Below are 23,821 nucleotides of genomic sequence, written 5' to 3'. Positions count from 1 at the left end.
ATTATTAGGAATTACGTTAGAGATTCAAACTGTTGACTAGCACTACAAATGTAACAGCAAAAAAAAAATATATATATATATTGTTAATTTAGAGGAAGATTAAAATATTCTATTTAGTCAAACTTAAATAGATGCTACCTCCAAGAACCACTATCAATTCCCTCTAATGTCTATAATTACACTTATTTTTAGAGGATATTCTTAACCTGGGTTATTTCAGTGCTACACATCACAATATTGTCTCAGAAACCATTCAGTGGGCAAAATGAAGGACGAGAAGCTGAGTGCAGGATGATGAGCTACAGGGTGGGAATGGAAACAAATGGCTAAAGGCAGAGCAACCTCTTCATTGGCTTTGCTTCCAAAGCACATATCATAAAACTCTGCTTCAGACAGATTTTAGAGAAGAAACTGTGTCTGGGAGTGGTGAAGTGTAGGGATTAGTAATGGGGAAAAGATAGGTCTAGTAGGTCTAGAGCCAAAATTTCAAAAGAGACAAAACTCAGCTGGAGAGAGTTAAACTAAGGAGAGAGGGAAAAAAAAAAAAAAAAAAAAAAAAAAAGGTTAAGCTTAGTGCAGACTCTCTTCGAGAGCCTCAGATGGAATCCAAGATTACACTGCTCCTGTACTGGAAAATAGCTGATGGGTTCTGGTAAAGGCTTCATCCTCATATCCTCATTCCCATCTGTGGGTTCAGTTCAGTTACCCTGTTATTCTCTGCAGTGGTGCTACTGGCTGAAATATTGCTGATGAAACAGTGATGTTGATCTGATGTTACATGGCAGAAGGTCTGGGGCTGTTTCAATTTATATTCTGAAGCCTTTGCCAGAATTCATACATGCATGCTCTTGCCTACATAATCTTAATTCGGTTCCTTACATGATAGTCTATAGTCATTTGCCGAGAAACGGTATTATGACTTTGCTGCTGAAGTTGTGAATGGGTCAGTGAACCATGAGGAAAGGTAGACAGAGCTCCTAGGTAAGGCTATTAAATGTGGCCTTGGAGAACTGGGCTCTCCCCTCCCCTGCCAGACTGCCCCTGGGGCACAGGAGTAAGCCATTTAATTGGAGTGCTCCTCTGGAAACTGTGGTTGGCATACAAATCTTTGGGTAGGTAAGGACCCACAGCAGAATTTAGTAGACACTGTTCTTAGGCATATAAAATGCTGCCTAATCAAATGATCCTGGAAAATCACGGTGTGTGCATCTCATGTGAGGCAGTCAAAGTCAGTAGTTTTGAAGTCTCTCTGATCCTCTGCACACTCTGCAGCTATGTAAGGTGGACACACCAGCCCCACACTACTCAGGGCTTTTTTGGAGGAGGTACTGGAGTGATAAGCACTACAGGAAAGCTTCTGAATGCATTAAGACTTCTACCTTTATAGATCACTGGAGAAAAATATGTGTGATCATGCAATTAAAGACTGCATCTTAATGCATATGCACAAGGAACCAAATGATGGTTGCATAGGCAACCATAATTCTGGTATTTCCTAGGTTTTCAGTGCTTGCCTTTAAAATCTTAATAATGTGCTCTTAATATAGTGGCTTTCTGGCATATAACATGTAATTATCTGAAACTATGTATGTGATGCTTTCTGTGTATCTGGAGAACATTTTGTTTTTGTGCTTTAAAAGAATCCCGAAGAATAATCATTATTTAACTAAAACATCTTTGGCTTTCTTTTTGCTTTGCTTTTTTGTGGAAGCCACAAACAGATTTTCACATACCAGATGAATAATGTGTAGGAAGAGTGAGAAAGGAAGGGAATTGACTTTTTTTTTTTTTTTGAAGTATGTGAATTTAATTTCACCAGACATTTATTTCAATTGTAATGCACGTCCAAATTTATAAAATAGGATCTCCTTCTGAGTGCTTCAATATGTTTTATCATATCCTATTGAAAAAGTTCACATTTTACAAAACATGGTTTTTTCAACTCATTTTTCAATTGTGATGTATATTCATTTCCAACTGAAATTGAATTGAAAATGAATATACACCAACATCTTCAGTACTAGGTAGCATAAAAACATTCTGCATCTTCAGAGTATGAAGCAAAATGCAATCATAGACATGGTGGGCAACTGTTACATTGCCTGATCAGATTTAAATGGCTCATAGAAATAAAATTACCTTAAACTGCTGGATTTTTCATAAAAACTATTTTTCCCATCAGTGCTGGGGAAAAAGGATCAGCTATCCAACACAGCTAAACAAAAAGCATTGCAATAGTTGCAGTGGGAAAAATCCTCCATTCCCTGCTGCCCCAGGTTCTCTGCAACATAACTGTAGACATAAATCCCTCTCCTTATTGAAAAAGTGTATATTTAAGTATTGAAACCAAGCAAGTGTAATAGACAGTTATGTAATTAATCTGCCAGCACCATCAACATTTCCTAGTTTTAGAGGAATACATTCATGGTTATGAAATGTATGATTATTTTTCAGACCACAAACTATGAAAAAACAATCCCACTTTGTCAGCTAGAAGCAATCCGATGGAATTTTCTCCTGTATTCCTACTGATCACAGAGACAACACGTTCTTGATATTGTATCACAAGAAAAATATCATAGGAATCCTAATTCTTTCACGTTAAAACATAGCTGCATATCCTCAATATAGAATTTCAGAAATACTAAGAAAAAAAAATGCCCAAAGCTGGAGCAGATTATGTCCACCCACCTCAGTTAAAAATCGAAGTAAATATGATATATCAGTTTAACAAAATAAGACATCAGTAGCAGAAAGTAGGTATTTATCCATTTTTTTTTACTCATTTCTTCTATTCCTTGTTACTTACCTCTGAGGGCTGCTGCTTGCTCGGAGCACACAGAAGGCAGCAGCTCAGTCCAAGGAAGAAACCAGTTATTTCCTTTCACCCTCTGTTCTGCCTTGAAACTCCTTCACTTTTTTTCTTTTCAAGTTGCATACGAATACAAGGATGGACCCTTTGGGCTCTATCCAGGTCTGTTTATATTATGTAAAACAGATGAATACATTTCCTATTTTAACCAAGAAAATCATCCCTTCACTGACAGGCACCCGGATCATTAATAGTATACTGTATGCAACTGTGAAAACCCACGTAATGCCTAGAATTGGGCTCAGTTTTCTAAATGAAGAACCAGATGAAAATCTGCAAACCAACTTGTCTTTGTCACAGAAGTTTCTCTTTTTTTTCTCCTGTAGAAGAAGCTGGAAGTCACTGTTTAACCAATGTAAGTTTTTCACTGGAAATGCTGGAGGAGACCTCTAGACTCTATTTAGCACCAGAACCAAACACATTGGAGAGTTTTGGTCTTTTAAGTGCCTCTAACCCCACTAACTTTCGGTCGGCTCCCACACCAAACCTGTGATTCCTTTCTCCCAAGGCAATTTTGTCATACAGCAATGTCAGCAAACTGCTTCAGCAGTGTTTGAAAAGATTCCAGCTTAAATTACAGTAGTGAAAGCCTGCACTGGGCTTTACCCTTACTATTTTTTTTCTAGACTATTTAAATTTCATATTATTCCCCACCCAGTCTTAACCATGCTTCCCAGAACGCAGGAAAACAGTCTTTCCTTCCTGCAATCCTAAATGCCTTCATTAGGGAGACTTAACATTGAAGTGTTTTGGAAAGGCAGATGCTCTAGATTTAAAAGAAACAAGAGATGACTCTCAGTGAACAGCTGCATTGCTCTCAGCTTGAAGCGAGCTGTATCTCAGAACAGTTTTGTACATTATTTTGTCACTGGGAACATATTATTACCATCTAAATTTAAAAACACGGGCTTTCTTACATGAAGGCAAAAGCAGACTTAAAACCACAATGACTGTTCTGTTCAAGTATCCTCTGCTGATGATACAGAAAATACCAAGGTGAAAAACAGTGCTTGTTTTAGGTGGACTTTGCTTGCAAGGTGTCTGTACAAAACTGGCCAAAACCACAGGTACAGGAATTCTTCCACACTTTCAAATAAGGCAGTATTCAGAGTTCTCTACTGAAATCTCATTCTGCGGCTGCTTCAGCTCTTTGTTGACTGCTCAGGAGTATCTTGTCCCCACTAACAAGCACTATTATGTTACATCTTAAGAGATGGATGGGCATTAAACCTATGTTCCCAAGTTATCATTTTTCACTTCTAAAGGAGAATACCTCTCAAACTGAGCAGTAACTGCTTCCGTAGATTTTAGGTCAAGAAATTCTTGAAATACTGTTCTGGAAAACAGGCCCACCTCTGAGCACTAGGTATACCTCTTGCTCTTAAAATGGCTAGTGAATTTCCAAAATCCTGGGAGAAAATCTAAACAAAATTTCAGAAAATTCTTACAAATTTAAACTAAATCAGGCCTTTTTGCCCCATTAAATGCAAATTAACTTCTTTTTTTTTTTTTCCTCTTATTGAGTTTTCCTATGTATCTTCTACAAGTGTTTACATTGATTTTCCATAATACTTCAAGCAGTCAGTGACTGACTGATACATTTCAACTCAGGTACATTGCCTATTCTAAAAAAGTGTACTAATAGTATGGATAATGTAAGATTGCTTTATTTTAATTCAATAAACATGTGTAAAATGGAGACAGACTTTCAGTCATAAACAAGCATGCTACTCTCTGAGGGATACTATAAAGAAAAACTTGAATGAAATACTATTTCAATAACTGTTAACATCACTTGCAGTCTTTTAATTAATGCCAATGGCACAGCTTAGGTCAACGTTTTTGTGTGTATATATATATATATATATATACAATAAATATATATAAATGTTCTCGCTAAGGAATTTGCTGAATGTAATTTTTGCATTTCAGTCGTTTCTGATTCTCTTTAGCAAGGGAGCCAGCATAGAAATATGGAAGGTAGACTTTTAGATAAGTCTGGATTTCCTGATTATTTTTTATGTTATTATGTCTGTAAAGTGAGAAGAGATTAAAGATCTTAGAGAAGGAAATGCAATGACAAGTTGAAAACAAAAATCTCTCTTTTTTTATATTTAGTAGAAGTTTGCCTAGAGAGCATTATCCTGACCCATCAATCAGCATCTGGCCATTAATCTAATTGTTATTCAGCAAGTACTCCCTATAATAATCTCACAGGCATGTGCTGCAAGACTAATGATTTTAGTATGCTGTGTCATAAGAGAAAGAAGGATGTTGAGTCATCTCGCAGGACTCTTCACCTTATGACTGGCAAGACTAGTCTTTCCCTGTATGACTACTGAATATAAAATTGGGTGGGTAAATAAGGCTGCAATCAAGAATACTGGGCAGCTGGGTAAAGTGGGGAAAAGTGAAAGATAAAGTAGAAGGGAAAGGACAAATATATCTTAAAGTGAATTAAAGAAAAAAAAAAAGACAAAGAAGACAATGACTTCAATCTGTATACAGCTTCATTCTTTTTACTTGCTGCAGTTCTGGAAAGAAGTTATGACAACCAAAGGCCTCACTTTCAAATATAAATAACAAATATTAAGAAGAATTAAACTAAAGAATCTGACCCAACAAACTTCCCAAACATATGCTCAAATTTAAGTACATAGTCTTAGTAAAGTTAATAGGATTCATCTGTCAGTGAGATGCCTTATGTGCAAACATGCTTTGCTTCTTTGAGTTTTAAATCCACATTTGCTAAGCATATGAGTACTTGAAATTTAGGAAGACAAGTTTGAAAATCTAGCAAAAGATTCTGAAATATTTTGTTGAAAAATAAAACGGAGACCTTTCCTGTTTTAGAAGTTTATACAAATTGTTACTCTTTATGTCAAAAGAACTGGTAGTTAACCAGTGGAGGAATTGTGTCCTGGCCACATGTATTTCTGGTGGGTTTTTGAAGCAAACTGCAGAGAACTGTGCAAGTTGAATTTTTTGGTACAGGACTATGCTAGCAAATGAATCAACATGCTGAGAAGGTTGGTGTCTTATATTCTTGCTTATGAAAAAGTTTAGAATGGATTAAATTCAGATTCAGGTTTTCCATTACCATGAAAAATTTAGAAGTTTTCCTCCTTAACAGGACACAGACTTCAATTTTACCTTTTTCCATGAGACTCAGAACTCTGATTTTTACACTTTCATATATGAAGCACCCCTGGCAATTTACACTGCAAAAATAAATAATCTCTAAAGTAAATTCATGCCTTTTTAAAATATTTCTTTAAGAATCTGAGCCTCCTTAATACACTTTGGTGTTCTCCAGGTACTGGAGAACTAAGATTTTGTTCAGCTATCTTTAGTAAGCGTACTTCAGGTATGTGGATTTTGTAAAGCATCCTAAATGTTTCATGTGATGTTGTGTGGATATAATATTCTACATTTCTGCTGTCAGTGTATTTCTGTGTTAGAAGACATTAGTTTATTTATGAGTACATTGTAGATCTTTGATTAAAACTAGAAAATAAGGTATTCTTTGCTGGCACCAAATGGTGAGCCCTTTTATTGAAGCTGGGTAACATTCAATTTTCTACTGTTTCATGGTGCAGTTTGTTTAAGTATCTTTCAATTAAAAAGAGGTTGAATTGCCAAATTTACCATTTGCTACATGACTGCAACAGTTGACATAGCATATGACATGGCATACCAAACCCTATATGGATACCAGAAAGATTGTTTCCCCATTTTGGCAGGGATGGGTAAGGACAAATTGGCTCTTGAAAACCCAGGGTGCTTTACTTCTGACTCCAGTTTTTCAAGGGAAAAAAAAAAAAAAAAAAAAAAAGAAAGAAAGAAAGAAAACTGAAAATGTGACTGTTTATCAGAATGCTGTGTACTAATTTTAGAACTCTTCAAAATAGAATCAGTAGTCACTTGGAAACACTGAAGAAAAATTGGCAATTGAGGAATCCCTGTTAAGCAGGTTTTAATGAAATTAAGACTATAACTTATTTGGTATTTCTTAAATACTCATAAATTGTGTATGGATTAAAATTTGAGACTTTCTTCTATCGGAGGAATTTCTTCTGTCTTCCTTCCTTGCATTCAAAGACTGGAAAGAATTACTCCTTAAATCAGAAACTCTGATTCTAAAGCCTTTTTCATTTGAATACACTTGACATGCTTGGAGTACCTTGTTACTATTTCAATAATTAACATTTGTAACCTATTCTGTTTTGGAAATAATGTGGCAGCCAGTAAAAATAAAAAAAATTAAAAAAGTAAAAAAGAAAAAAAAAAAGAGAGAGAGAGAGATCAGATATTCCAGTATATTCCTGGAAGCATCTTTTAAATGTCCTAAACAGCATTTTCAAAAGCTATACTATCTCCATGTCTCTTGATTAGCCTTAATTAGGATATTTTTGTTTATTTAAATGTGGTAATAATTTCCTTTTGCTTTCACAACAAGGCCTTTTGTCATTTTTTATTTTTATCATCTGTCACAAAAATTTGTTGTATGTGTAAGCAATTTAATGGTTCACTGAATGGTTGTTATGCAACTGGATTGTATAAAATCCTGTCCAAGCCTAGAAATTACTGCAAAGGGGAAAGAGAGAATTGGTGAAAGACTGAAAATTTACATACATGTTCTGTTTGTATGTATATCTTATATATGTGGTTTTGCATTGCTACTCTTTTTGCTAACCCTGTGAGTGGGTGTAAGGGGGAAGAGAAGATTAGTTACCTTTTGTTTAGGGGACAGAAAGAGAGAGCTGCTGCCTACTCCCAGCACAGTCAAGACTCTAGAGTCGTAATTTAGCCAACAGGGAATACATAGTAGCAAATCTGTTTTACATAGGTCTGGAATGATTACTTCAACAGTATACCATTGATAGCTCCATTTCATGGTTAGTTTTTCAAACAGAAGCCACTCAGTGTAATGCTGATCTACTATTTAAATCAAAAAGGCTGGTCTTATCTGCACAGGTGAAGAATGATAAATCCAGTATTCCAGTTGCAATAATGTCACAGTTCAAAGTCAATCAATACTCAATTCAAAGTATCAATACTCATTATAATCCTATGAATGAATGATGGGAAATATCAATTTTTAAAGCTGTTACTGATACAGCTTGTTAGCTGCCATGAAAGTACATAAAAGAACCCAAAGTTAGATGCACAAAAGCTACCTGTAGGGGAAGAAGCATATGACCTTGCAATTAAGGATTTTTTCATCAGTTAAACACTTTATATAGGGGCTGAATTAATGCTTTATCACAATAACTTTAATTCTGGCATTTCCTAACTTGATTTTAAAACCAAACTAAAATACTATCCTACGTTTGAGGACCAGGGTGCAAACAATGGAAAGGGAAGGTTCCACTGGCATTATTCACTCACATTGCTAAATCATACTTATTTCTGTTGACCATTATTGTGGTTACCTACGTAGCAAAGTATTATTACTCTGTGAATGAAATATGGATAACGATTCTAAGTTGATCATAGATAAGTAGTACTTCAAAAGATGTAAAAGACATAACACTGCATTTCTTAATTTACTGTCACTGATTTTCACAGGAATAAGAGCTTAACTTAAAGTATTTGACAAAAATAGTGTAATCATGCTGTACACTTGTTGTTTCTGCAGTCACAATATAAATTCATAATTCAATTTATTTTCTAACCATAGCGTCCTTTAAGAAACTAGAAACATGATTGTCTTGCAAAGAACCTTTGGATTGGACTAAATAACCTCCTGAAATCCCTTTCAACCTGGATCATCCTAAGATTTTTACAGATAAAATAGACATCCATATCCATCAATTATTCCACGTTCATAACTATTTCCTATATTTTTAACCTATATTTTTACAGATGTCCAAATGTATGTTTTTAACATTCAGGCAGAAACACTGAAGCACAATAAAAAATTCCACTTGACCACAGCTGGAAAGAGTTAGAAGCCTATAAATTACCCACTCTTTTAGACTGCTACATTAACTTTTGTAAAACAAGAAATAGTAAGCCATGTTCATTTTGTCTCGGTACAAAAAATACAACCAGCAGAAATGGAACAATTGTTTGTAACCAACAGCTGGTATTGATTAACTTCTTGGGATGACATTTTTATTTGCAACTGAAATTGCAAGTTTGACCTCCAAATAAAATTTTCAGGGAAGCTTTACAGATGTTACATAGCATCGCATTGAATATGGTTTTCTTTTTCTTCAGTTAAAATAAGATACTTGTAACTTCTAACATTCATCACCGCAGAGATAACTTGAAAAATGGATGACCAATCTTTCACCAGCCAACATAAATGATAGTGAAAAGAATGATCTCACAAAGAAGCATTCCTGCTTTTCAACAATCTTTTTTCACATTGTATGAGCTTTACTTCACAATCTGTGTTGCATTTTCATTTAAAATTGTGGTGATCTCTAAAGAGAATAATCAATGAGAACACAGCATACTGTGTGAAAACAGTTTTTGTTTGTAGTCAGTTCAGAAAACATGGACTTCAGCCCTCCATATATGTGATAAATCATTATACAACTGATTACTGTCATACGGTACATTGCAAGGCCAACAGCTTTGAAAGCATATTTTCATTGCTCATATGACTAAATCTGGCTAATATTTTTATGCATGTACATAGATCCAAATCAGCATGTCATGAATTGTTGAATTTTTGTTCTGCAACGCTTTCATGGACTCCTGTTTTGTGTCTCTTTTGATTAGCCTCCTTAAAAATCACTAAAGAATTTAAGACAGGCTCTACATTAATCAGACACTAAGACTAAGATACACCAACATGATATATATCATCATAAGCATACATTTATCTTTATTAATTAGCACTAGAAATACCAGTGATTTATCAGAGAGTGTACCAGAGAGCATTCCACTATTCAGCACCAAGGTCAGCTCAGGGCTACACACAACCTATAGAAAAGGACCTTGCTTCATTAAAAAGTCAAAACTCTGATAAAAAATATAGAGCAATATTACATTAGTAAAACACTTTATGGAAATAAGCAAACGTGATAGAGGATTTCCAAAAATTATGATTAAAATTGTATTTATCAACTGTATTCTTTATAGAACATTCTATGGAGAATATAATGCAAATGGGTGGATGTGAGGTAAGTTTTGTAACATTCTTTGCTCTTAGTAATGCATAATGCATTTTAATTGCAGGTGGTACACAATGCACCACCTCTATGTGTGGTGGAAGAAAAGACAGAACTGTGAACTGTACATGCATCTATTTTTCTTTGAATTGTCTATGTACAAAATATGGGCTAAATTGTGCCTTTAGGCACAGTGTTGAACAAAGATCATAAATTGCACAATCTCAGAAGATGTGATATTCTAGCACAACTCCCTCTTTGCTTCATGATAGGGCAGTCACAAATTACTTTTTCAGAAGCAGTCCACAGCATGTCTGCAATGTCTCAGATGCACTCACTAATCAGGGCATTGCATTGTTACAACAAAGGCCTATTTCTCTTTCCACTTTTCCTCGTCTACTCCTGCACTTCTTCCACTCTTCCATAGAAGGATGCCATAGGGAACAGATTGTGTCTATGATCCCTCATATGCAGGCTGAGATAGATGTACATTTCCACTCTCTTAAACAGATGTACGTAGTATTTCACAAACGTAGGGATTTATTTAGTGTAGATTTGGCTCATTTACATTTCCTTTGAGTGTGGACTTGAAACATGGAGATGCATTTGGTTTATTACACTGATATGAATGTGTTCCTCACCTTAAATTGATCTAGATGCATGTGAGATGAGAACTCAGAAGGCCTATGAATCTACATACAAAAAGGCAAATGTGGTCCTACTGGAGTTATTACATATCAAGCCAAAGAGTGCTTTTATTTTTAAGTAACTACTTGTCCTAGGTTCTGAACATGACTTTGGCAATCCACCAGTGACAACAAAACTGCACTAATAGTATAAACTTCTGAAACTTCAAAGTGGTTGTACAGGTTGTTGTGTTGTGGTGGTAGCAATTCTGGTACATAGTCCGAAAAATCAAAATTGTAGTAGGGTTAAAAAATGTTCCAAAGGCAGGAAGTTTGGAATATGAAATAGAACTAGAGAGAATATGGCAACAATGCATATGGGAAATCCCAAAAGAAAAAGTCAAGCACATTTACTTAAATAACCAGTCTGATACAGTACTGCGCACAAAGATATTTCAGTCTAGAATTTGTCCTTTAAGTGAATTTAATGGCTTGTTTGTATGGCAGTGCTTACAAAAACTAATCCAAATTATCTAATGGTGTGCGCTTGGAGTACCTTAATTAAACAACACTGAATTTGCATGAATACTCTCAGAATTAAAGTAGTTTAGGTTCATTTACTTTGGAAAAGAGCAAAGCTAAATTAACTCAAGCTCACTTTAATTCTGGACATGAAAGTCCACGTAGATGCTACGAAAGTTTAATTAATCCACTTTACTTTTCCATGTAGTGAAACTACATGGATTTTCATAGTCCATATTTATGTAAACAAGCTCTCAACACACACTTATGATATTTCAAGACTGCTTTATTTTCTATTACACTCCATATGGGTTAATTTAACAGTCACTAGAAGGAGCCAAGTATTAGCTGATCGTTCTTAACTGAGACCATATTTTTTTTCCATCACTGCCTGTAAAAGACAAATTTTTACACGTTCTCTGAATTATAGCCCTTAGTGTATCCCCATAAGCCTTACAGTCTACTGATAATGAACAAAAGAAGCTATATGTAATTCTTTAGAAAAAAACATATTCAATTAAATCCCAAGTCTAAAAATGATATTGTTAAGGATGTTCCTTTGCAAAATAACTTATAGCATTCAAATTGGATTTTCTAAATAACATGCTAAAACCACAATTTGAAACTATTTTTGGATTGTGTCCCAGTGCAAATCAATCTTATGGATTCTGAAACTGCTAAGACAGATCTTGAAATGGTAATTAATTTGATATCATGATTTTGATGTCAAAGAAGAAACTCAGATTTATAGCTGCTAAAGGCTCTAACCCAACAATTATAATCAATATTTTTTTTTAACTTTCACTGTTTCCAGACTTGTTGGGTCCCCTCATTAGTTTAAATTTTTAAAATGTTCTCCTGTTCATGGGGTGAGAAACTCTATCTTTGGCTGCAACTCTGTTCAAATCACAGCTTGTTAGGCATGGTTCATGTTAACTGTGATTTCAGTTGGCAGGGCACTAGATTAGCTGTTGATATCAAGCCAACATTTAATTTTGGGGTTTTTTTTTGAGTCATCTGTTGCCAGTTCCCATGACAACTGATCTTCTAGCCTTCAGATTTACTAGAGAGAACCATTAAAATGGCCAGGAGTACATATAGGGATTCTTTGAAGTAGATGGAAGTTCAACTGTTTCTTCAATGGGAACTAAAAGACCTTTTCAGCTTTGCCTTCAGCAACACGTGATTTCTGTTTGTGAAAACACAGATGGCCATATTTTAGAAAAATAGAGTGAATGGTAGTTTTTAACCAAGAAATCTGTTTTAGCGCCTTTCCACTCCATACGCAGAATGAGGGTCTTTATGTACAAGATCATGCAATACAAAGGATAGGCAAAAATATTTTTACATTCTCTCTTGCATATCAGTAATAATGCCAGCAAATGACTTTTCAGGTACAGATTCCTCTGGTCTTTGTTACAGTCCCTGTACATTTTGATTTAGTGTTTTACAAATGTGTGACATAGGTAAAAGAAATATTGCAGGAAGACAACATTCGTGTACTAAGTCAACACAGAAGTTGCAACAGAGAAGATCACTCAGAATGCTATAGAAGCTTCTTGAAGCAAACATACCTTTTGCTAACAACAATAGTCAGTATATATAAAATATGTACTACCCATATACCCACAGGGTATGAAGGCTTAATAAAAAATAAATATCACATTGGATCTCAAGAAGTTCTTATAGAAGAATGCTAATATGCAGCAGTTATTTCTTAGACTATCTCCTGTTGAGTTTCACAGACTGAGCTGGAGTGGTCTCAAATGTCTAAATTCCACATTCTTCTTATATGCTGGATACCAAACCTTGCAAAACACTAGGCATCCCCAAATCCCTTTGAAATAAATGGAATCATAAATGTAGTAGAAAAAGGTGCATAGCTGTTTGAAATAATGGTAGAGACTTCAGGGAAAAAAAAAATAATCAGACCATCCTTTTACTTCTTCATTAGGCAAACATTTGCCTCTCATATATGGGAAGAAAATAAGCAGCTAGAGAACTTTGTCATTTGATTTGGGTATTGTCCACTGCACAGAAGCTTGTACTAACAAGCATTAGTTTCAGGAGGATGTTTTATTATCCCAGACCTCTGCAAAAACCGCAGCAGGCACTGCGATGCTTGCAAACTCACAGTACTCAGGACTGTGATCTAGAGAATCAATGACCTTCTGCAAATGCAATTGGCTAGTGGTTCTACTGCACCCCTTTCACTTTATGTTTCATTATACATATTTGGATGACTTTTCCAGGCTGGTTCTACAACAGCAAATCCAGATTGTGGTCCTAAATGTGAGGGTGCACAGGCCTATCATCTAGCTTCAAACAGAGAATAAGGCAATTACTCTGACAAAAAGCTACCTTGCTTCTCTTCTCCTCCTCTGCCCAGTATAAGCAGTTAAAACAGATTTTAAAGATAATGGGGGTGTATGTGGGAGAAAGTGAAAGATAAGAAAAGAGAATGCACCAGTTCCTTAGCTTAAGTTAACTATCCCTATTCCACTGAGGACAGCCATTTTCCACCAGCTGAAAATCTAGCCCATTAGAAATCAAATCCCAGGTGGCCAAGTATGTTTGGTTACCAGGTGGCTGGCTTTTTCTTACAGCAACTCTCCCCTATGTGAGTAAAGCCACCCTTCACACTAGACTGTTGTGACTGGTAAAAACTGGTGTAAACTAATGACAAAACAAAGCACTGCAGCTGCGTGGTATGGTTGCCATCTTTCAGTACTACAATGGAGATTAAACAACTGCATACATTAACTCCAGCAGTTTTCGCTGTACCAGCTCAGACTGTGAATTCAGGCTGTGTCTGATTGTTTTACAATGCAGTTGGCTCATGAATGTCATTGATGCAGATGCTGGCATACATTCAAAATGCTTTGTTTCATGTTTTGCTTTTATCTTTAAATATATTTGAGTAGTTTTTTCACCCTTTTAAAACAACTCACATAATAGGTAGAGCTAAAAATGATCTAATAGCTTCGGTGCCTTAGAGCTACTGCCATGCATGAAATTCAGACCGTGACTATAAAAAGGAGAGCTCTCTCTCTAATTCTCATTTTTAGCTAGTTGTCTCTGTACTTTTTGAGAAAGACAGAACTTGTTCATGTTTCGAGTCAACGTCAATTAAATAAAATACAGTCTGATGGTTTGCAGAAAGATCATCTGGGGAACTTGAGGTAAAACTCTAGTTTTTTGACTGGCTGAGGCAATACATTTAGGAAGATTAGTAGTTACTAATTAAGATTATAGAGTGACCAAAATTTTTTTTTTACAGCACTTACTCTTTAGTTGGATGCAATGAAAGCCAATACAGTTGAGCAAATAATTCCTGATAAGTAATATATTTGCACCTTCACTTACTATCTGCATATTCCCTTTGATGGAATTACAGTTTTCCTGACACTATCATCAACTTGTACTTGCTAAATTATTTCTGCAAAGTGTTCAAAATATATATGTGAATGAGTTCGACAGCCAAGCACAAGTGGCATGGTGCAGTTCTCGTCCAATACCTTATGTCAGTTCCCTCTTTGATTGAGTGCAACTCTTAATTAAGTTTATTTGCATATGTGCAAAACATATGCTTGGTTATTCAAACCTTGCTTCATACTGATGTTGCCTAATTTTGTTAAATGAGAGAGACCACTATAAATTTTAGGGGAAATTAGAGAAAATAAAAATAGATGAACCATTTTATTGTTTTAGACTAACATGACTATTTTGTACCTATCTTGTGAGAATTTTAATATCTTAACTATTTACAATATATTTATATGCAGTTTGAGTAAACATGGATTGTTACTGTGTTTTACTCCATGCTTCACTTCAGCAGAGGCTGACTTAGGGTGTTCTGAGACAATTACATGGAAACACTCTTGGAGACTGATTTTAGGTTGGCCTGTAACTGTTATGAGTTTGGACCAGACCCCTCAGGTTGCCTACTGTAGGAAGCTGGTCTGTCCAATGGAGGTTGTTTTAATTATGTTATCTGCTGTAGAGCAGACTATTTTGTATCCTCTAAACCTGTTCTAACAATTCAGGCATTTATTCAGAGACTGATATATTTATTATCAATAAAACAAACAGGAGAATACTAAGAATTTCTGAAGAGAGACTTAATTGATAGTGCATTGGGTAATGAATGACTAATTAATAAAATGAGAGCAGAATATAATGGATTTGTACTTTGTTTGTACACAAAAGGCATCATTAGAACTCTTCAACCGTCATTAGCTCAGTCTCTTCTGCAGTGAGTCATTCGGCTCCCTGAAAAAAAAAGTCTAGCTGCATTATAAAACTGCCAAGCCACATAAATGATACAGCTGAAACTTTCTGAATTGTCCTCCTATGTACATTGGTTCTCTGATTTTAGGGGATTCTTTACCATTTCTTTTTTCAATTTTGTGGTGAAATGGGTTGTACAGATGTTGTGCAGATACCTCAAAGATAATCTAATCAGAATTTTCCAAAAGTGAAGACACACAGAAAAATAAACAAATAAATAAATAAAAGCTATAAAACTATGTTTGGATTGGATACCCTTGCCCAGCCTGGCTAAGGAACTAAGGAACATCTTAAGTGTGGTCAAACCAAGAGTAAGTGAAAATAGATATCCCTAATGTCAGCTCCTGAGCTTCTGGTTCAATCGGACCACGGTGGGTGTCGCTAAAACTGAAATTTGTAAATTAGATGACTTTGTCCTCTTCTGCTCTATGAAGATGATCGCACCCTGTGGGTATGTAGCTCCTTCTCTTAACCAATGCAGGACAACCTTTTTTTTAACCAATTCAGAATCAATGAGTTGGCCACATTTAAGTCCACTGTGGTAAGATAAATAAAGTGAATTTTGAGAAACTGAAAACAGAATGTAAAGAACAGGGATGTGGGGTAGTCATTCAGTAGCTTCACTTACTTAGACTTAAAAATAATAATAATTTAAAATTAAAATAACAAAGGAACATTGAAGTAAATAAAAAAAATAATAAAATAAAGGAGGAAAAGCAGTCTGGCCAAATTCTGATCTCTGTGCTATCAACTCTTTAGTACATAGGTAGATAGATTGTCAAGAAAGGGCACAAAGACACATAATGGGATTTTTCAAAGTTCAATTTCTAGAATTTTTGTATTTCTAGTAAATATGACAGCCCTTCATCTACCATAAAACTAGATAAAAAAAAAAAAAAGGCTTGTTCGCTTGTTCACCCAATCTGTTTAAGCAGTCCGTCAGTCAGTTACAAATAAAATCATTTGGTTAAAATACATATCAATGATAATTGTGTGCTTAAATATTTTAAATGTTTAGTATAAAATATCATGCAAAATGAAATAGGCATGGCAGCAATGTATAAAAGAGAGTTTTATACATACAATGAAGAAAATTGGTAAAATCAGATGCTGAAATATACAAATCATTTGTATGCACAAGAATCCCATGGGTGCATATGCAAACCACTCAAGTATGCCCGTTAGTTATTGTGATTGCCATTACCATGTGCAATTACTTGCTCTGCATCACAGTTTTAGGTGAATGGCTAAATCAGCTACAAAAATTATGAATAGCTGAAAAATTCTGCTTCTTTCCCCAGGTCACTTAATTAAATCTCTTGTTTAGTTAACACCGTTTATATCATAACTAACAAACTGCAAAGTGTACTTTTTCTTGAAGTGACGACAGTATTCCCAGAAGGACTGAAGTTCTGTTGTTTACAGAACAAGAATTCCACATGCTATAGCAGTGAAGCTGTCCTTCCCCGCAGGGCTTAGTCACATCATCACGAAGGGTTATCTGAGACACTTCAAACTTTGGCTGTTTTGTTATATACTTTATATATATATATATATACACACACACACACATTATATATAGAGACTATATATATATATATATATGCGTGTACATATAAATTTATAATGAAAATGAATAATTTCTGTAATATATTCATACACCGTTATATACTATGGTATACTTTTCTTTATGCTGTCTGTGATCTCAGTGCAAAAAGCAATTACCAGTAAGTTAGTTACAGACACACTGACCTATCCCCATTTGGGGGTGCTAAACTTTGGTTGGGGTTGGAGTTTCTGAAGTCCTTTTCAGGAGGAGAGAATAAGAATATTCTGGAAAAAGAGTGCATGCTAAAACTGTAAATGTCATTTTTGGTGGAAAAGTAATTGAAAAAGTGCGTGTTTTTTTCATATTTCTTAAGAACTATCAGACTAGATTTGCCCAAGCACTTCTACAAGATCGTTCCACACTTAAACCCTCTTGATTTTAAAACCTTTATTCTCATTTCTTACGATTCTCAAAATGCTTTATTTCTGGCTCTGCATTCTAAATTGTCCTAGAGAAACTGCTCTTTTACTACTTCATAGGCTGAAATTCAGTCCTTAACCTCTTACATATGGATATTAGGGCCAAAGTTGGCATTCTAAATTGGCCTCTCCTAAGCTCACTTGGAACTAGTTTGAGGATGTGACTGCAGGCTTGATGGACTGATGTAAACAATGAAGAGAAATGTGGGAAACCCAGACTAGCCTTTGGGTTGTGCTTTTCATCTAATATGCTGACAGAAAAACACACCAAAATATAAACCTAAATGGGTGACAGCTCCCACCCTCTCCTTATCTCTCCTTTTCCCACATCACTCCATCCACGATGGCTGCAATTATCTTTTTTTCTCCACAACAATGGTAAAAACTGAAAAATTAATAAAACATGATGGCTACTCTCCCTGACCTAGAACTTATCCTTGGGCCTAACCATAGCTGTAGTGCAGCATAATCTAGCAACATACTTTAAAATCGGATTTGAAGAACAATAGCAATGGAAAGAACCAAACCCCAAAGCCACCCACTACCATCAGGACCCGGACCAGACACTGACTCTAATTACCAGAGCTATTGCTGATGAGACACTACACCGAATGTCCCTATGCTGTTAGGACAGGGTAATCAGAATTGTATCTTCATAGCACCTGTTGGTAAAGTAGGAATAAGCTTGCTTATTAAAGAAAAATGTTTATTATTCCACTCTTATTTTCACTTATATAAAATAGCCTTCTTAGGAGATACTGCAGTTAAATAGTGATTGCATGTATCAAATAAATGTTCAATGGATGTGGTCGATGTCATAGCACAAGGCCTGAGATTGGATCACAGATTAGTGCCCATGTATTTAAATAATGCAAATAGTTTCACAACAAAGCACCAGTTCATACACGCAACTCCGAGTTCCCATTGTCCCCAGTCCAACAAACTGATGGACAGTGAAGGAAAAAATCAAATGCCCATTATAGTCAGAACTATTACATTTCGGACAGGACTCCTAGGAGAAGAATATCATTGCTATTCAAATATCTCTGTTTTTGGAATCTGGTAGTGAAGCCACTTTGAATTGGGTGTTTTGCAGAGAAATGGGTAAGGCTAAACAAATACACCGTGATACTTGTGATTCCAGAGCTGCTGCCACTTTATGGAAATGATAATATGTATGTCTTTGGGAAACAATTGCTGTAAATAACCCATCTGTCATGAGAAATAATCCTAAATAACAAGGTTGTCACCTCAAATAGACTTAGATGGCAGTGGAATAGATGGAGACTTCTTTGTATCTGCAAAGACAGAGTGAGTTGTGGGCAGAAAAATAATGAAATGAAGCAGCTACTTAAAACCACTCCAGACACACTATTTCACAGCAGTTCTTTGAAGTCATACCATCTGAAAGCTATCCAAATGATGAGATGAGAGCAGGGAGCACTGGGTCACTCATCAGGCTTGTTGCATGGGTAAAATACCTACAAAGGAATCTCAGTGCTATTTTTGGAGGATACAAAACATCCAAGTTTTCAGTGCTTCTGTTTTGTGCACAGATGTATGCTACATGGAAAATGAGGGGGAAAACATTGATTTTGAGGAGGTATAATTAAATTTTTCACAGTATGGTTTTAAAGTTTGGAAAATGAGTGGATTTTTAAAATGGTATGGCTTCAGGCCCCTGAGGTGGCCCTTCTGAAGATGGGATTATCACATTACCATGGTATCTGAGTTGAAACCTCTAAGCCAGGAAATACGGTACTGGTATTAGCAACACATGCAAGACAAATTTTGGAGATTCTAGCAAATAGTACTATTCTCAGGAAAATTTTCTAGTAGCAGTTTTTGACCCCTTTTACAAAACTTGCTTTAACTGTAAGACCCAAGAACATTTGAACTTTGGCAGTCTAGCACTTGCGCTTGCTCTGAGCTTATCAGAGTCAGAGAGAAGCTGGGAGGCTCGCAGCTCCCTGACTTTGCAAGAGACTTGAGCCCATGGACCTGTTGTCCAGCACTTTCACAACTCAATGCCAACAGCCATAGAGCTGGTACGTAGAGCTCCGTGGAAAAGTCTTTGAGAGTTGTGTAATGGAAGAGCAGGATTTATGTGGTAAAGCAGCTTCCAAGAAGTTGCCAACCATAGCAATGTACAGAAAAGAAAAAAAAAAGTAGGCTTACTATAGCTATATAGACCTTGCCTAGTAGCTGTTCTTTCAACAACTTATATATGCAATTACACATCTATTCACCATCATTGCAGGTGCAAGCTGAGCAACAGCATGTGTATAAATTTGTGTGGGTGTGTAAAGACTTCATTATGGTGATTTGTTAGCACACGGAGAGCAGCTTTGTGTTTAATGAATGTGTAAATTAGGCACTTAGCTTACTTGAGTGAAAAACAGTTCTACCACTTTGTGTCTTTAGTCTATCCCTCTCAACAGACTTTGGAAAAGAAAGTAGCTAGATAGTTTCATTCCTTGTCAAAGTAGCAACTTCCACCTAAAACCTAATCCTACTTTCTTGTATTGTCCTCAGGTTTCTAACAATGGAGAGCAGTGAATTAGTTGTGTGGAAATGTTGCATGCTATCTTAATCATATGCATGATATACTCTTATGTAGTATTAGAATAAGAGGCGCTACATTTTGTGTTGTCATTTCTGGGACAGAAAACTGGGGCTGTGAGCTAGCTTTAAATCATTTCTGGCATTAACGAGATTCTGACCAGAGGCTCTCTTTTATGTTCAGGATATGCAGTGCATTATTTCTTATTATATCACAATACATTGGAAAGGAACAGCCAAGTTATCAAGACTAATCCTTTAAGTCTTTCTTTCTGTACAATGTCAGACAAAATAAGACTATGCCATATTTCCGTAATCTCTCTTGTATTATGAGAATGTTATGATCTGTAACAACAACAAAATCCCTAAACTGTATGCATTCCCATTGGCTCTGATATGCTTAGGTTTGTTTCTTTCTGTCAGAAGAGGTATTTCCAAGTCAGTAAAATTTCATTTAAATAGATGCTATCAGGCTAAAACTCAAATTGTTAACACGGAACAGAAAGAAATAAAAAATAAATAAATAAATAAAAGTTTTCTGGTGTTTAAAGATTAGTGTTTCTAAAAAGACTTGATTTTGTACCTCAGGTTCTCCTTTCTCTTCAAGAAACTACCTAAAGTCAAAGCCAATTTTAAAAATCTAGGGTACCTAGTTCTGCTAGGATACGTATATTTAGATTAATCTGTTCTGAAGTAATTCTTGTTCTCAGACTTTACATCATCTAACAAGATCTAAAAAAACATTTCTGCAATGCTTTGATGGCAAATTGCAGAAGGATTTCTTGTGTTAAATACTAATTAATTAAACTTACCAAAAGAAGGCTTCAATTTCCTTCAATAGGATGAAAAACACAGGTAGGCAGATAGATATAGATATAGATATACAGAAATGTGTATCTTCCTTCTCTTCTCCTTCTCAAAGATTTGTCTGTTTGGACAGGTTGAAAACATAATCCTATACTACTTATTCCAAAATTTAATGTGGATTTCACTCTACTGATATTTTGATAGTTGCTTCTAGGAGCATATTCAATAACTTACCTCTTTTCAAATCATTTCATTAGAGCAGCCAAAGAAACTGTGACCTCAGAATGCATAAACTTTTGGCAGTTTTCTGTATTTTTTTTTAATGAGCTACTGAGAAATATGTCAAAAATGCTCAATGGACAGAGAAACAGAAATATTAAAGTCCAAGATGGGAAGTAGAATGAATTTTCTGCAGGTTCAAAACACAAGAGAGCTGATTATATTAAATATAATCTCTTGAATAAGATAGATGAGTAATGCCCCATGTCATAGATTTATTTAATTTTTTTTTGGGGGGGGGGAGGGTTAGGGGGCAATAAATTCATAGAAGAAATAGAGGCCTTTGATGTGTTTGAATAAAGCCTAAACACATCCTAGAAGGAGAGCTATGAGAGCAAGAGTGAGGAATATATAAATGGAACACCAAGTTACTGAACACAGCTTCTTCTATTTTTTGCTCCTAGGTTCTTCTTTCAGAAATAAGGGTTATTTAATCCCTTTTCATCTCATGTCACCCACAATAACTTTGGAGCTTTAATAGTAACTTTCAACAAAGGATATAGTTCATGAAAAAAGACACTACTGACCCAACTAAGTATTACCTGGAAGGCCTCGGTGTGAGGTCAGCTTTGCTTACCAGCAAGGCATCAACATGTGAGAGATGCCCCAAGGGAATAGTTTTCAGCCAGACTGACACTTCATTATACAGCAGAGGCTTCAGTCATAAGTCATAAATGAGATTTTTTGACAGTTTAAGGTTAAACTGAGGACTGGAAATGCTGAAACCATAGGAAGGCAGGATTTCTTGGCTTCTCTGTTACATTACTACCACCCATTCTGTTTCTAGAATAATAATTCAGGAGGTGCAGGGGGCTGCCCCATTTTCTAAGGCAGAAGTGCTAGCTAATGGAATGAACTTGGACTAGATGGCAGATAAGTGAAAACTGGAGAAAAAGCAGACTGAAAACTAAGAAAAAGTTGCAACAAGCTCTACCTTCTCACAAGAGAACAAGAGATCATAGGAAAGCTTCAACTCAGTTAGACAGGAAGAATGCCAAATGCTTTCTTGGACTAGAGAAGAGAGATCAGGATACATTACTATTATGGGTTAAGGACCCATCTTAAAGCATTTTCATTTTTGAAGGCTACTTCTTTATAATTTTGCTTGTTGAAATGATCTTTTTACATGGCTTCCTTTCAGTTTATTATTCTGTTTGAATTACAGCACAAAATGTACACCATAACACCAAAAAGTCTACTCGCTATCTATCTTGACAGCTGTTGTTCACATACCCTATGTTTGCCTTAAGAAACTAAGCATCTGATCATGTCATCTGTTAAGTTAACCACTACTGCAAGGGTTCAAGTAAACTAGCCTCAGGCTATGGCTGATATTTGCTGCTATTACAGATCTAGCAGAGTCATGGTTTCAGTGAGGATGTAATTTTTTTGGTATCACACCATTCCATTTTGAATTAGTATCAGTAGCTTATAGCAAAATAATAAGTTCTTCAGGACTTCTTGTGGTCCTAAATAGGAGATTGCCAGATGACAGAAAGTTTACTCACTCGCAGGAAACGGTGTTACAAATTGCAAGGTTCTCTAGAATTAAGTATTTCGCAAGTGAAATCTGAAGTGACATGAGTAGTTTATCTCAGTTGTGATTTTTCCATTAATTTGCTTGAGTTAAACAAGAAACTGATTGTTTTGTGTTGAACAAGTGCAGAATTTGTATGGAGTGGAGTACTAGGCTCCATTTTTCTCTTTTCTAGACCTTTCTCCACATAGCTAGGATTCTCAGTACTTATTCTCTGGTGCTAGGCATTATAAAATAGAGCAAAGCCAAATGAGCATCTGTGACATATGTAAAGATTTCAGCTGGAGTTAAGCTGAACTGGTCTAACTGAGAATGGGGTGGATGCCTTTCTCCTTGCAGCTTCTGCAATTCCAGAAAGCTGCATAGCTGCTAGGAAAAAAAAAAAAAAAAAATTACAAGAGTCCTGTCTGCAAATCATACACTTCAAAGAAGCCCAGTTAAGCCAGGTCTACATATATTATCATGCATTCTGAGCAACCCAAAGAGGCAGAGGATTTTTAGGTAGCTGCAGAGGAGCCTAGCATGCAGACCCAAGTTCATGACACAATCCCAACAGCTTGGATTCCCAAGGTATGCCAGTGAAGGTCTGTACAACTTTTCTTCCCTTTTCTGCAGTAGGTCCTGAAATGCCCCCCTTCTCTGAGCCATCATTTGAGGTGACTCAGGCACACTTATTGACTGTTGTTTTTTTTTACTTCTACTGTCACTTTCTCTCTGCTCCTGAAACAAATTAGGATGGTAATTTAAAGATTTAAAGCTTTCAATCCACCTGTCTCAGTCCACCAAGCTCAAAATGCAGGGAAGATGTCAGTGCAAAGCTTCCAGTAATTGAGTGGTTCTCCAGTGGCTGTTCAGCCGTGGCCATTGTAGAGCCAACCATAATGTGTGCTGGTTGAGATGAAATCTTCCTTAACTATTCCCTTTTGCAGTCCACTCACCACAGGTCTCAGGTCCAACTGAAATAATGCTGTGACACTAAATATTGTGTGGGAAACTTTCCAGACTCCAGTCCTAAGCCTGCAGTCATCAGCTTTGTTCCTTGTCTCCCCCTCCTCTGCCCATCTTGTGTAACTGAAAGCATTCTACCCCTTGGGGCTGAGGTATTCTTATACAGGTATTACTTGCAAAGCCAGCTCTTCACATCTCTCACATGACAAGACCTGGAAATAGG

General features: G+C 36.0%; 1 protein-coding gene across 3 annotated transcripts in view; it reads right to left on the bottom strand.

The window, feature by feature from the left end:
- PHACTR3 (phosphatase and actin regulator 3) overlaps positions 1-23,821 on the bottom strand; it is a 104,719-nt gene that overhangs the window by 70,262 nt on the left and 10,636 nt on the right. The window contains exon 1 of one of the 3 annotated variants that reach the window (XM_068700066.1): positions 2,810-3,018. The exons of the other annotated variants lie outside the window; for them this stretch is intronic. The gene's annotated coding sequence lies outside the window, so the exon portion shown is untranslated. Of the gene's footprint in view, positions 1-2,809; positions 3,019-23,821 lie in introns of those variants that run through there. 3 annotated transcript variants of the gene reach the window in all.

This window comes from Anas acuta, chromosome 16, assembly GCF_963932015.1.
Source record: "Anas acuta chromosome 16, bAnaAcu1.1, whole genome shotgun sequence".
Classification (NCBI taxonomy): domain Eukaryota; kingdom Metazoa; phylum Chordata; class Aves; order Anseriformes; family Anatidae; genus Anas; species Anas acuta.
The sequence above is the reverse complement of the archived record's forward strand: the minus strand, read 5'-3'. Positions and strand labels throughout refer to the sequence as shown.